This window comes from Festucalex cinctus, chromosome 15, assembly GCF_051991245.1.
Source record: "Festucalex cinctus isolate MCC-2025b chromosome 15, RoL_Fcin_1.0, whole genome shotgun sequence".
Taxonomy (NCBI): Eukaryota; Metazoa; Chordata; class Actinopteri; order Syngnathiformes; family Syngnathidae; genus Festucalex; species Festucalex cinctus.
The window spans coordinates 6,744,163-6,755,580 of NC_135425.1; the positions used below are offsets into that span (position 1 = coordinate 6,744,163).

The window sequence follows — 11,418 nt, forward strand, 5'->3', positions numbered from 1 at the left end:
ATGTCTTCAAATGTTGGTAACTCTAGGTGAAATGTACAGCCGGGAATGCTTCATTAAATAAGAATTTTGAAACACAAAATTTGATGCCTCGCCTCTGGCGGACTTCCTGTTAGGTTTAGCATATGGCACCAACAGGCTTTTTTGTAGGTCATAGTCTGTTACATATGTGTACCAATTTTCGTGGCTCTCAATTAAACGTACCACCGGCAATGCTTTGTTAAGTAAGAATTTTGAAACTGTAAATTTGATGCCCCGCCACCGTCATATAGTATGTCAAAAACTTTAGATTTTTTACCATGATGTTGTCCCAGGTGTTGAGATGGTACAGCCCAAGTTTGAAATCAATCGGGTTAACCGTGTAGGAGAAGCGGGCAAAAGTATGACCCCTGTAAATGTGCAAAAATGGGCCAAAATTGGACATTCAAATACTCATACCTCACTTCCTGTCTATTTTAGGGTACACATATCAAAGAGGTTTTTGTTCATCTGGATGTGCTACAGGTGCCACACAATTTTCGTAGCCATAGGACAATCGTAGCGGGACAGGGATCCGTTAAACCTATGTAGGTGGCGCTACAGAGCCATTTTTCTGTTATCATGTATGGCGGCTTTAAAATATCAAATTTTTCGCCAGGCCCGATCTGCGTGTAAAGTTTGGTGAGTTTTTGTTCATGTTTAGTGCCTCAAAAATGTGGTTGTTTGCGGAAAAGAATAATAACAAAGAAAAAGAAGAAGAAGAAGAATAACTAGAGCTGCGAGCAGCTATAAAGGGCCCTCGCAACCTGGGCCACGTTGGGGTACTTGCACGTCGGGGTACTGGCACGTTGGGGTACGGTCAAATAGGACAAGGACCATCTAAAATGTTTTTGACAAGCCTTGTGTGTGCAAAGTTTAATCAAAACGCAAAATATGGTGTGCAATTCCCAAAATAATTTCAAAATGGTGGACTTCCTTTTAGGTTTAGCATACGGCTACAGAATACCTTTTGTAGGTCTTAAGCTAATAGGTATGCCTCCCAGTTTTCATAAATCTTGGTCAAGTCATCTTTAGTTGTGTATCGCTTGAATCATACAATTGGAAATGCTCCATAAAAATGCATAGAGGGCGCTATTGAGCACAACGTTGGGTTACTTGCACGTCAGGGTACTGGCACGTTGGGGTACTGTTACATGGAACAAGGACCATTTAAAATGTTAGTTTTTTCCATGCCTTGTCTGTGCAAAGTTTAATGAAAAAGGCCAAAAATGATGTATAATTCCCAAAATAAAATCAAAATAGCGGACTTCCTCTTTGGTTTGGCAAATGGCTACATAATACTTTTTTGTAGGTCTAGCATAATCATACAATCGGAAATGCTTCATAAAAATGTCTAGAGGGCTCTATTTATTGCAAATTGCACAATAAATCTCTAAAAATTCATGTTCATGACAAGTCTGATGTGTTTGCAAAGTTTCATGAGTTTTCATGTGTATAAAAAAAAAAAAAGCAGCACTTGACAACTGTTACATGGAACAAGGACCATTTAAAATGTTAGTTTTTTCCATGCCTTGTCTGTGCAAAGTTTAATGAAAAAGGCCAAAAATGATGTATAATTCCCAAAATAAAATCAAAATAGCGGACTTCCTCTTTGGTTTGGCAAATGGCTACATAATACTTTTTTGTAGGTCTAGCATAATCATACAATCGGAAATGCTTCATAAAAATGTCTAGAGGGCGCTATTTATTGCAAATTGCACAATAAATCTCTGAAAATTCATGTTCATGACAAGTCTGATGTGTTTGCAAAGTTTCATGAGTTTTCATGTGTATAAAAAAAAAAAAAGCAGCACTTGACAAACAATGCATTGCTATGGCAACAGCGTGTTACAAAATAAAAAACCTTTCGATTACTTTGCATCTTAAACATCTTAAGATGAAACACACCAAGTTTGAAGACAGTCGGATAAATTTTGTAGGAGGGGTTCGTTAAAATATGACCCCTGAAAAAGGCCACAAAAAATGGCAACAAATCCCATCATAAATCAAAATGGCAGACTTCCTGTTTGGTTTAGCACATGGTTCCAATAGACTTTTTTTGTACATCATGGGCTCTTATGTATGCCTGCAAATTATCATAGCGCTAGGTGAAACGTACAACCGGGAATGCTTCGTTAAAGAGGAGTTTTTTAGCTCAAAATGTGATGCCCGGCCCCTGGGGGACTTCCTGTTAGGTTAAGCACATGGCACCAAGAGACTTTTTTGTACATCCTGGACTGTTACATATGTCTACAATTTTTCGTCGCTCTAGCTGCTTCGTACAACTGGGAATGCTTCATTAATAAGATTTTTTTTCCTTTGCAAAAATTGCATGCCACGACAACAGCGTGTGACGAAATAAAAAACTTTCAATAACTTTTCATTTTCAACATCTTAAGATGAATCACACCAAGTTTGAAGATGATCGGATAAACTCTGTAGGAGGAGTTTGTTAAAATATGACCCCTATGAAATGGCCAAAAAAAATGGCAACACATTCCAAAGTAAATCAAAATGGCGGACGTCCTGTTAGGTTTAGCATATGGTTCAAAAAGAGTTTTTTGTACCTCGAGGGCTGTTATATACCTCTACAAATTTTGGTAACTCTATGTGAAACGTACAGCCGGGTATGCTTTGTTAAAGAGGAGTTTTTTAGCTCAAAATGTGATGCCCGGCCCCTAGGGGACTTCCTGTTGGGTTTAGCACAGGGCACCAAGAGACTTTTTTGTACATCTTGGGCTGTTACATATGTCTACAAATTTTCGTAGCTCTAGCTGCTTCGTACAAATGGGAATGCTTCTTTAAGGATATTTTTTTTCCTTTAAAAACAGTGCATGCCATGACAACAGTGTGCGACGAAATACAAAGCTTTCAATAACTTTTCATCTTCAACATTTAAGATGAATCACACCAAGTTTGAAGATGATCGGATAAACACTGTAGGAGGAGTTCGTTAAAATAAGACCCCAATGAAATGGCCAAAAAAATGGCAACACGTTCCAAAATAAATCAAAATGGTGGACTTCCTGTTAGGTTTAGCATATGGTTCAAAAAGAGTTTTTTGTAGGTCATAGCCTGTTACATATGTGTACCAATTTTCGTAGCTCTAGATTAAACGTACAACCGGCAATGCTTCGTGAAGTAAGAATTTTTAAACTCTAAATTTGATGCGCCGCCGCCGTCATATAGTATATCAAAAACTTTTCATTTTTCACAATGATGTTGTCCCAGGTGTTGAGATGGTACATCCCAAGTTTGAAGTCAATCGGGTTAACCATGTAGGAGAAGCGGGCAAAAGTATGACCCCTGTAAATGTGCAAAAATTGGCAAAAATTGGACATTTAAATACTCATACCTCACTTTCTGTCTATTTTAGGGTACACACTTCAAAGAGGTTTTTGTTCATTGGGATGTGCTACAGGTGCCACACAATTTTCATAGCCGTCGGACAATCGTAGTGGGACAGGGATCCGTTTAACCTATGTAGGGGGCGCTAAGGAGCCATTTTTCTGTTATCATGTATGGCGACTTTAAAATATCAAATTTTTCGCCAGGCCTGATGTGCGTGTAAAGTTTGGTGAGTTTTCGTTCACGTTTAGTGTCTCAAAAATGCGATTGTTTGCGGAGAAGAAAAAGAAGAATAATAAGAAGAATTCCTACAAAAACAATAGGGCCTCGCAGCGGCACCGCCGCCGCCGCTGCTCGGGCCCTAATAATAAGAATTCCTTCAGGAACAATAGGGACCTCGCAGCGGTCGCTGCTCGGGCCCTAATAATAAGAATAATAATAAGAATAAGAATTCCTACAAAAACAATAGGGCCTCGCAGCGGCACCGCCGCCGCCGCTGCTCGGGCCCTAATAAGAATTCCTTCAGGAACAATAGGGACCTCGCAGCGGTCGCTGCTCGGGCCCTAATAATAAGAAGAATTCCTACAAAAACAATAGGGCCTCGCAGCGGCACCGCCGCCGCCGCTGCTCGGGCCCTAATAATAATAAGAATTCCTTCAGGAACAATAGGGACCTCGCAGCGGTCGCTGCTCGGGCCCTAATAATAATAATAATAATAATAAGAATTCCTACAAAAACAATAGGGCCTCGCAGCGGCACCGCCGCCGCCGCTGCTCGGGCCCTAATAAGAAGAATTCCTACAAAAACAATAGGGCCTCGCAGCGGCACCGCCGCCGCCGCTGCTCGGGCCCTAATAAGAATTCCTTCAGGAACAATAGGGACCTCGCAGCGGTCGCTGCTCGGGCCCTAATAAGAATTCCTTCAGGAACAATAGGGACCTCGCAGCGGTCGCTGCTCGGGCCCTAATAATAATAATAAGAATTCCTACAAAAACAATAGGGCCTCGCAGCGGCACCGCCGCCGGTGCCGCCGCTGCTCGGGCCCTAATAAGAAGAATTCCTACAAAAACAATAGGGCCTCGCAGCGGCACCGCCGCCGCCGCTGCTCGGGCCCTAATAATAATAAGAATTCCTACAAAAACAATAGGGCCTCGCAGCGGCACCGCCGCCGCCGCTGCTCGGGCCCTAATAATAATAAGAATTCCTTCAGGAACAATAGGGACCTCGCAGCGGTCGCTGCTCGGGCCCTAATAATAATAAGAATTCCTACAAAAACAATAGGGCATCGCAGCGGCACCGCCGCTGCCGCTGCTCGGGCCCTAATAAGAAGAATTCCTACAAAAACAATAGGGCCTCGCAGCGGCACCGCCGCTGCTCAGGCCCTAATAATAAGAATTCCTTCAGGAACAATAGGGACCTCGCAGCGGTCGCTGCTCGGGCCCTAATGATGGGGTAGTCCTATTCTGCGCTATTAATTGAAGATTTATGGCCTTTCTAACGTTATCCATCCATCCATCCATTTTCTTGACCGCTTATAACATGGGTCGCGGGGGGTGCTGGCGCCTATCTCAGCTGGCTTTGGGCATTGGGCGGGGTACACCCTGGACTGGTTGCCAGCCAATCTCCTTCGTTTTAGTCTTTGGTAATGAATTTAATGCATGAGCCTTTTGGGGATGATTTAAAATGTGATTTAACTAAACAAAAATATAAAAATGTAATAAACAAAAACATACTGAAACTAACTAAAACTAAACTAAGACTAAGCATTTAATATATAGAACTAAAACTACTAAAAACTAACAGAACCACCCTGAAAACTAAAAAAAACATTTAATTAAATTCAAAATGAACAAAAAAATAATACTGAAACAAACTCAATCTAATCTAAAACGCATTTATTAAATAACTTAAACTACTGAAAACTAACAAAACCACCCTTTTTTGTATCGCCGACCTCCCCACAATATCGTGATAATTATCGTATCGTATCGTGATGTTTGGATATCGTTACATCCCTAATATATAAGGAAACGTCGCACCTAGATTGTAGAACTGAACAAGCCTTTTGGGTCGAACCTGATCGATTTGTTTCCCGAGGATTGGGCAATTTTTTGACTCATTTGACCTTTTTGTCTGATTCAAGGTTATCAACTGAACCCAGGTCTGCTAAAAGAAGTTCCAATATGAGCTAAAGGTGACGAAAACAAACCAGAGTGGAGTTGACCACTACGAAGTCGTCGCTGAGTCTCGCGATCGATTTCCGTCACCGTCGCCATGGCTTCTTCCGTTTCTCACAGTCAGCAACGAGAACAAAACGCAACGTACGTCTTCGCCAGCCGCCCCAGGCCGGTGGAGAGCCGCTCCCGGTACGATGCCTCCCCTGCCGAAACCCCGCCCCCGCCGCCGTACCGAAACATCATGTACGACCGGCGAGTGATCCGAGGCAACGCGTGCAAGACGGCGCTGCAGGTGGCCGACATCCAGCAGCAGCACGGCTTCCGCCGGCGCTCGGTGGACTTCCTGCGGTCCCGGGACCGCGCCTGGTTCAAGAACCCCGGCAACCTGCCCGGCCGCAAGCACGTGGACGTGCAGACCGAGCCCCACCTGGAGGAGCTCAGCCTCATCCTGGTGACCAAAGACGCTGACTCGCAGACCGACCGCTTCCTGGATCGCCCGGCCACGCCCCTTTTCATCCCGGCCAAGTCGGGCGAAGACGTGGCCACACAGATCGAGGAGGGCGAGCTGTTCGACTTCGACCGCGAGGTGCAGCCGGTGCTGGAGGTGTTGGTGGGCAAGACGGTGGAGCAGTCGCTTCTGGAGGTGATGGAGGAGGAGGAGCTGGCCTGCTTGCGGGCGCAGCAGCGCGCCTTCCAGCAGCTGCGCAACGCCGAGCTGGCCGAGGTGCAGCGGCTGCAGGAGCAGGAGCGCCGGCGCAATCAGGAGAAGGAGCGGCGGATAGCGCAGCAACGCCGGGCCGTCCATGAGGAGAAGGAGACGGCCGAGATGATCGCCGCCCGGGCCTGCGCCCAGCAGTTCCTCTCCAGGCTCTTCCCCGCCGTCTTCGCCTCGCTGCGCCGACACGGATACTTCTACGACCCGGTGGAGCGCGACATCGAGGTCAACTTCTTCCAGTGGCTGATGGCCGAGGTCAACGACACGCTGGAGAAGCGCAACTCGGCCCGGCTGCTGCTGGACGCCATCATCCACGACATCGCCCTTCCCAGGCGCGACTTTTTTGGGGAGCTCCAGTCGCAGCCGGTCAAAGCTGACAAGTGATGCGAGCGAGCCGGCGCAAATCGGCCACCTTTGATTCCTCTTTCTTTCCTTTGATCTTTCCTCTGGTCTCCTGACCTACTGAACTGCACGACTCTGGCGAGACTCTGAAGTATCCGGTTATGGTGAAGGGTAATGGGATTTTTATTAGGTTGTAGGTGATCTAATGTACATAAGCGTATTGCATTGATTGCAGTATTTTATTTTATTTTTACTTAATATTTTTTGTCTGAAAAAAAAAAAAAACTGGGAAAAAAAAATTATTGAAGAAAAACAGAAGAAAAAAATATTCCAAAAAACAGGATTTTTTTTTTTTTTTTTCAAAAAACAGGAAAAAAAATATTCCAAAAAACAGAGCACCAACTTCTGTTTTTTGGAGTATTTTATTTATTTATTTATTTTTTTACCTCTGAACTCCAAGGGACCTGTTGCAGACCACTAGCACTGATCTCTATATATGATTGGATAGCCAATAGCCCACACGCCAGTGCAAGCCACAGGATGTATATATATATATATATATATATGTATGTATATATATATATATATATATATATATATATATATATATGTGTATATATATGTATATATATATATACACACATACTCAAAAAAAAAGCTCCCCCCAAAATATAGTTAGTAAAATAGGAGTTTTTTTTTCTTTTCTTTTTTTTAAGTGAATGCAATACGCTTCCGTACTAATGAGTACAAATTTACACTAATTCATAGGCACGTTAAAAAAGAAAAAAAAAAAGAGAGCAATGATGTTGAGATGTTGAATCGTTAAGACTGCCGAATGAACAATTCTAAGCTCTCTCAAGAAGAGAAAAAAAAAAAAAAAAGAAAAAAAAGGAAATCGGCGCCCGGATGGACAAAAAATGGCTTCTCTCCAAACTGGCGGCCATTTTCATGCGATCCAAGTTAACTTAACCTTGGAAACAGGGACGGATGATTCATCCAAACTGAATCGGGATTTTTATTCACCGAAATTCATTGCGTACGTTTGCAAGTTCCTGCGCAGTCCAAGTGCCCTGAATGCATCATTGCTTTTAGGGGTGGGAACCTCTGGGTACCTCACGATAGTGCTGCTCGATTATGGACAAAATAATAATCACGATTATTCATACAATTATTTTTTGTTACAAGGCAAGAACATGTTTAAACGTAAAAAAAATAAAAAATAAATATTAGGACAAGTAAAAATCTTTGAAACACTAACTATGCATGTTTCATTTGGTTGAAACACAATTTATTATATTAGTTATTTTAAAATTAAAAAAATGGTGCAACTGTAAAAATTTAAACAACTGGAAAATTAGTATTAGTAATCTTTTTTTTGACGATTATGCTAATTTTGTAATTGTGGAGTGTAATAGTTGAAATTGTATTGGTCAGATAATAAATCCATGATAATCTACGATAAAAGTAATCAAGATGTCATCAACTGATATTTGTTTTTTTTTCAATGAGAAAATGGTTTCTTTTTGTTCCAAGTTTTTTTTTTTTCAATGAGAAAATGGTTTCTTTTTGTACCATCACTGAAACAAATATTAAGACTGGTCTTTTTCACCGTGAGTACTTTAGCATATATTTTTTTGAAAACAAATACAAATGTCTTCTTAACTTTATGTCAACAAATGTGTGTCTTTCTTAAACACTATTGTCATGCAACATCAGTTACAGTCAGTTGTTTCATTTCATAAACTGACACCATTTTTTGTGTCACATTGCACAAGTAAATAAACAAAATGACTTAAATATGAAATCCAATTATGTTAAGTTTTGGCAGCTTAACGATACATTCGGATGAATGGATGACGGAAAGATGAAGTTTCTTTAGCCAAGTATGGCGTGTTTATTGCGGAGCTCAACGCAAGCACGTCTGCATTCAACAGTGTCAAGACTATCGGTGACCCTGCACGATCGGTGACGCGCATGCGCAGAAGATCCTGCCAGCTTGGATCGTCAACTACGGCAACCACACTAGAACAAATACCTTTTTATGCGTACGCGATAGTGCGCATTCATAAAACCACGATATAACAAAAAAACAAAAAACAACAACACAAATTATAGATGCATTTTAAAGTGGGGTAAATTTTTTATCCTATAAGATGAACATTTTACTTTTGACCTCATTACATTATAGTGAGTCTGCATTGTAGTACTTTACAGTAAATCTGCGGTGCGTGTGTTTTAAATGCAACCGCCTCACCCACCCTCAAAACCTATTCTATGATATTGGCCACATATTGTTCTAAAGACAATGAAAATACTGCCGACTAAACGTAAATTATAACATTGAAGACTCATTAGGAATGTAATGGGGTCAAAAGTAAAACGTTAGTCTTTAAAACCTGTAGAATTAAAATCGTTTCTTTATACATCAAGAAGATTTTTTTTCAATTTGTATCATTTTTTTTATGAACGCGGATTATGGCGCAGGCATGTAAGCTATTTTGGGCTAGTTAGGTTGCCGTAGTTGGTGATCCAAGCTGGCGGAATCTTCTGCGCATGCGCGTCACTGATCGTACCGTGTCCCCGATAGGCTTGACAGCGCGTTTGCAACATGTGGTTTAAAAACATGGTACTCTAAATTGTCAAAAGCAAGTGTGACTTTTTATTTTTATCGTTCGCGACCAACACATCACTTTTTACCATTTAGTTACACAAAAATGATCTATAAACCATACAGAACTTTGTTGATGAAAATACACCGCGAGTCTGATGTACAGTCTTCCCTCGTTTTCCGCTGGGGTTAGGTTCCAAAAATTACCCGCAATAAATGAAATACGCAAAGTAGTGTGCTTTAGGTTTTATATTTATTAGAAATATTTTAAGGCTCTAAAAACCCTCACCACACAGTTTATACACTTTTCTCATCGAGGCATTTACATTTTCTCAATTTCTCTCGTTGAAACATTCTCAAAGTTCAAACCTTCCTAAATTTCCTAAAATAGGTACATTACTGAAAACAAAAAAAATGCATGCAAAATTGCACAAACAAATCCGCCAAACAGCGAGGACGTGAAAAGTGAACCACGTTATAGCGAGGGATAACTTACTCATTTTTAAAAATGTGACCTCTTTTTTGACCTTGTGGAAATGGCCACCCTATCGTGATATCCTCTGACTAATCTTATTTCCAAACAGAGCTGGAAGGAAGTCATTGTTTTGCAAGTCACAAGTAGTTTCCCTCAAATCTCAAGTCCCATGCCAAGACCGACAAGTCTCAAGTCGATTCTCAAGTACTACACTTTGAGTTTTGAATCATTTTAACAGCATTACAGACATGCAACTTCAGATGTGGAACAAAGTTCTAAGTTGTTGCCACTTGGCTCTTCATCGGTGATCTGCGACTTGCATGTTTTGCACACAGCAATTTGTTTCATAGTTTTTGTACCCAAACATTACCATTTTTGCAAGCTGCCACTTTGACTATTACACCGAGTGTTATCAATCAATCTACTTTATTTATATTGCACCTTTCATACATTTAAAATGCAACTCAAAGTGCTGGACATCCATAATACAATAAAATAAAAGAAAGAAAAAGCCCCCCCATCCCCATGATCGTACCCACAGACACACCCAAAACCCAACAAACACATGAAAACCACAACATGGCGGGGCACAGAAGTACCCTGTAAGGAAAGGCACCCAGGAGGAGTTCATCCACAGTGAGATGGATGAAGACCAAGCATCCCTCTCACTGTGGAGGCTCCCCCATGAGAAAACACTGGAGCTAAAAATGTAATAACTACCAAATAAAAAAATTTAAACACTAAAAGAAAACAGTTAAACACGATAGAAAAAATAAATAAATAAAAAACAAAGCTACAAGACAATATAGATTAAAATAGTTAAAACAAATAAAAGGGGATAAAAAAAACTAAAAATATAAGTAATAACAAAAATAATAAATAATAATAATAATAATAAACAAATAAATAAAATTAAATTAAAAAAGATCAATCAAATGCCAAACTAAAAAAATAAGTCTTAAGCCTCCTCTTAAAAACATCAATATTCTCTGCAGACCTGATGCTCTCCGGCAGGCCATTCCATAGGTGAGGACCATAGTGGCTAAAGGCAGCTTCACCATGTGTCTTGGTCCTCACCTTTGGAATAGTTAAAAGGCCACTGCCAGAAGACCTCAGAAGCCGCGAGGGGTACTAGGGTAAAAGCAAATCAGATAAATAAGATGGGCCAAGACCGTTAAGACATTTAAAAACTAATAAAAGCACCTTAAAATCAATCCTGAAACGCACGGGGAGCCAATGCAGCGATTTTAAAACTGGTGTAATGTGCTCCCGCCCTCCGGTCCCCGTCAGCACACGTGCAGCTGAGTTCTGAAGGAGCTGTAGGACTGAAATATTCTTTTTGGGAAGACCAGAGAGCAGGGAATTACAATAATCTAAACGACAAGAAATAAAAGCATGCATCAGCACCTCCGTGTTGGCCTGTGAGAGAAACGGGCGGACTCTGGCAATATTCTTAAGATGATAAAAACCGATCTTGGCTACATTTTTAATATGAGGATTAAAAGTGAGCTCAGAGTAAAAAATGACGCCCAAATTCTTTACACATTGCGTGGGTTTAAAATCTTGTAGTTTAGGTAAAAGTTTCTCTCTCTGACCTTCAGGACCGATGACTAAAACCTCTGTTTTGTCCTGGTTGAGCTGCAGGAAACTTTCTGCCATCCATGACTTAATGTCTAAAATACAATTTAAAAGGGTATCAATAGGCCCCATGTCATCAGGTGACACGGTGATATACAGCT

At 41.1% G+C, this 11,418-nt stretch overlaps 1 pseudogene across 2 annotated transcripts in view; it reads left to right on the forward strand.

Annotated features, from left to right (window-relative positions):
* LOC144002060 (radial spoke head protein 3 homolog pseudogene) overlaps positions 1–6,938 on the forward strand; it is a 49,080-nt pseudogene extending 42,142 nt beyond the window's left edge. For both annotated transcript variants that reach the window (XR_013278655.1, XR_013278654.1), the window contains one exon: positions 5,506–6,938. The product of XR_013278655.1 is annotated as a radial spoke head protein 3 homolog pseudogene, transcript variant X2 (transcript). The remainder of the gene's footprint in view (positions 1–5,505) is intronic.
* Positions 6,939–11,418: the final 4,480 nt, after the last annotated feature.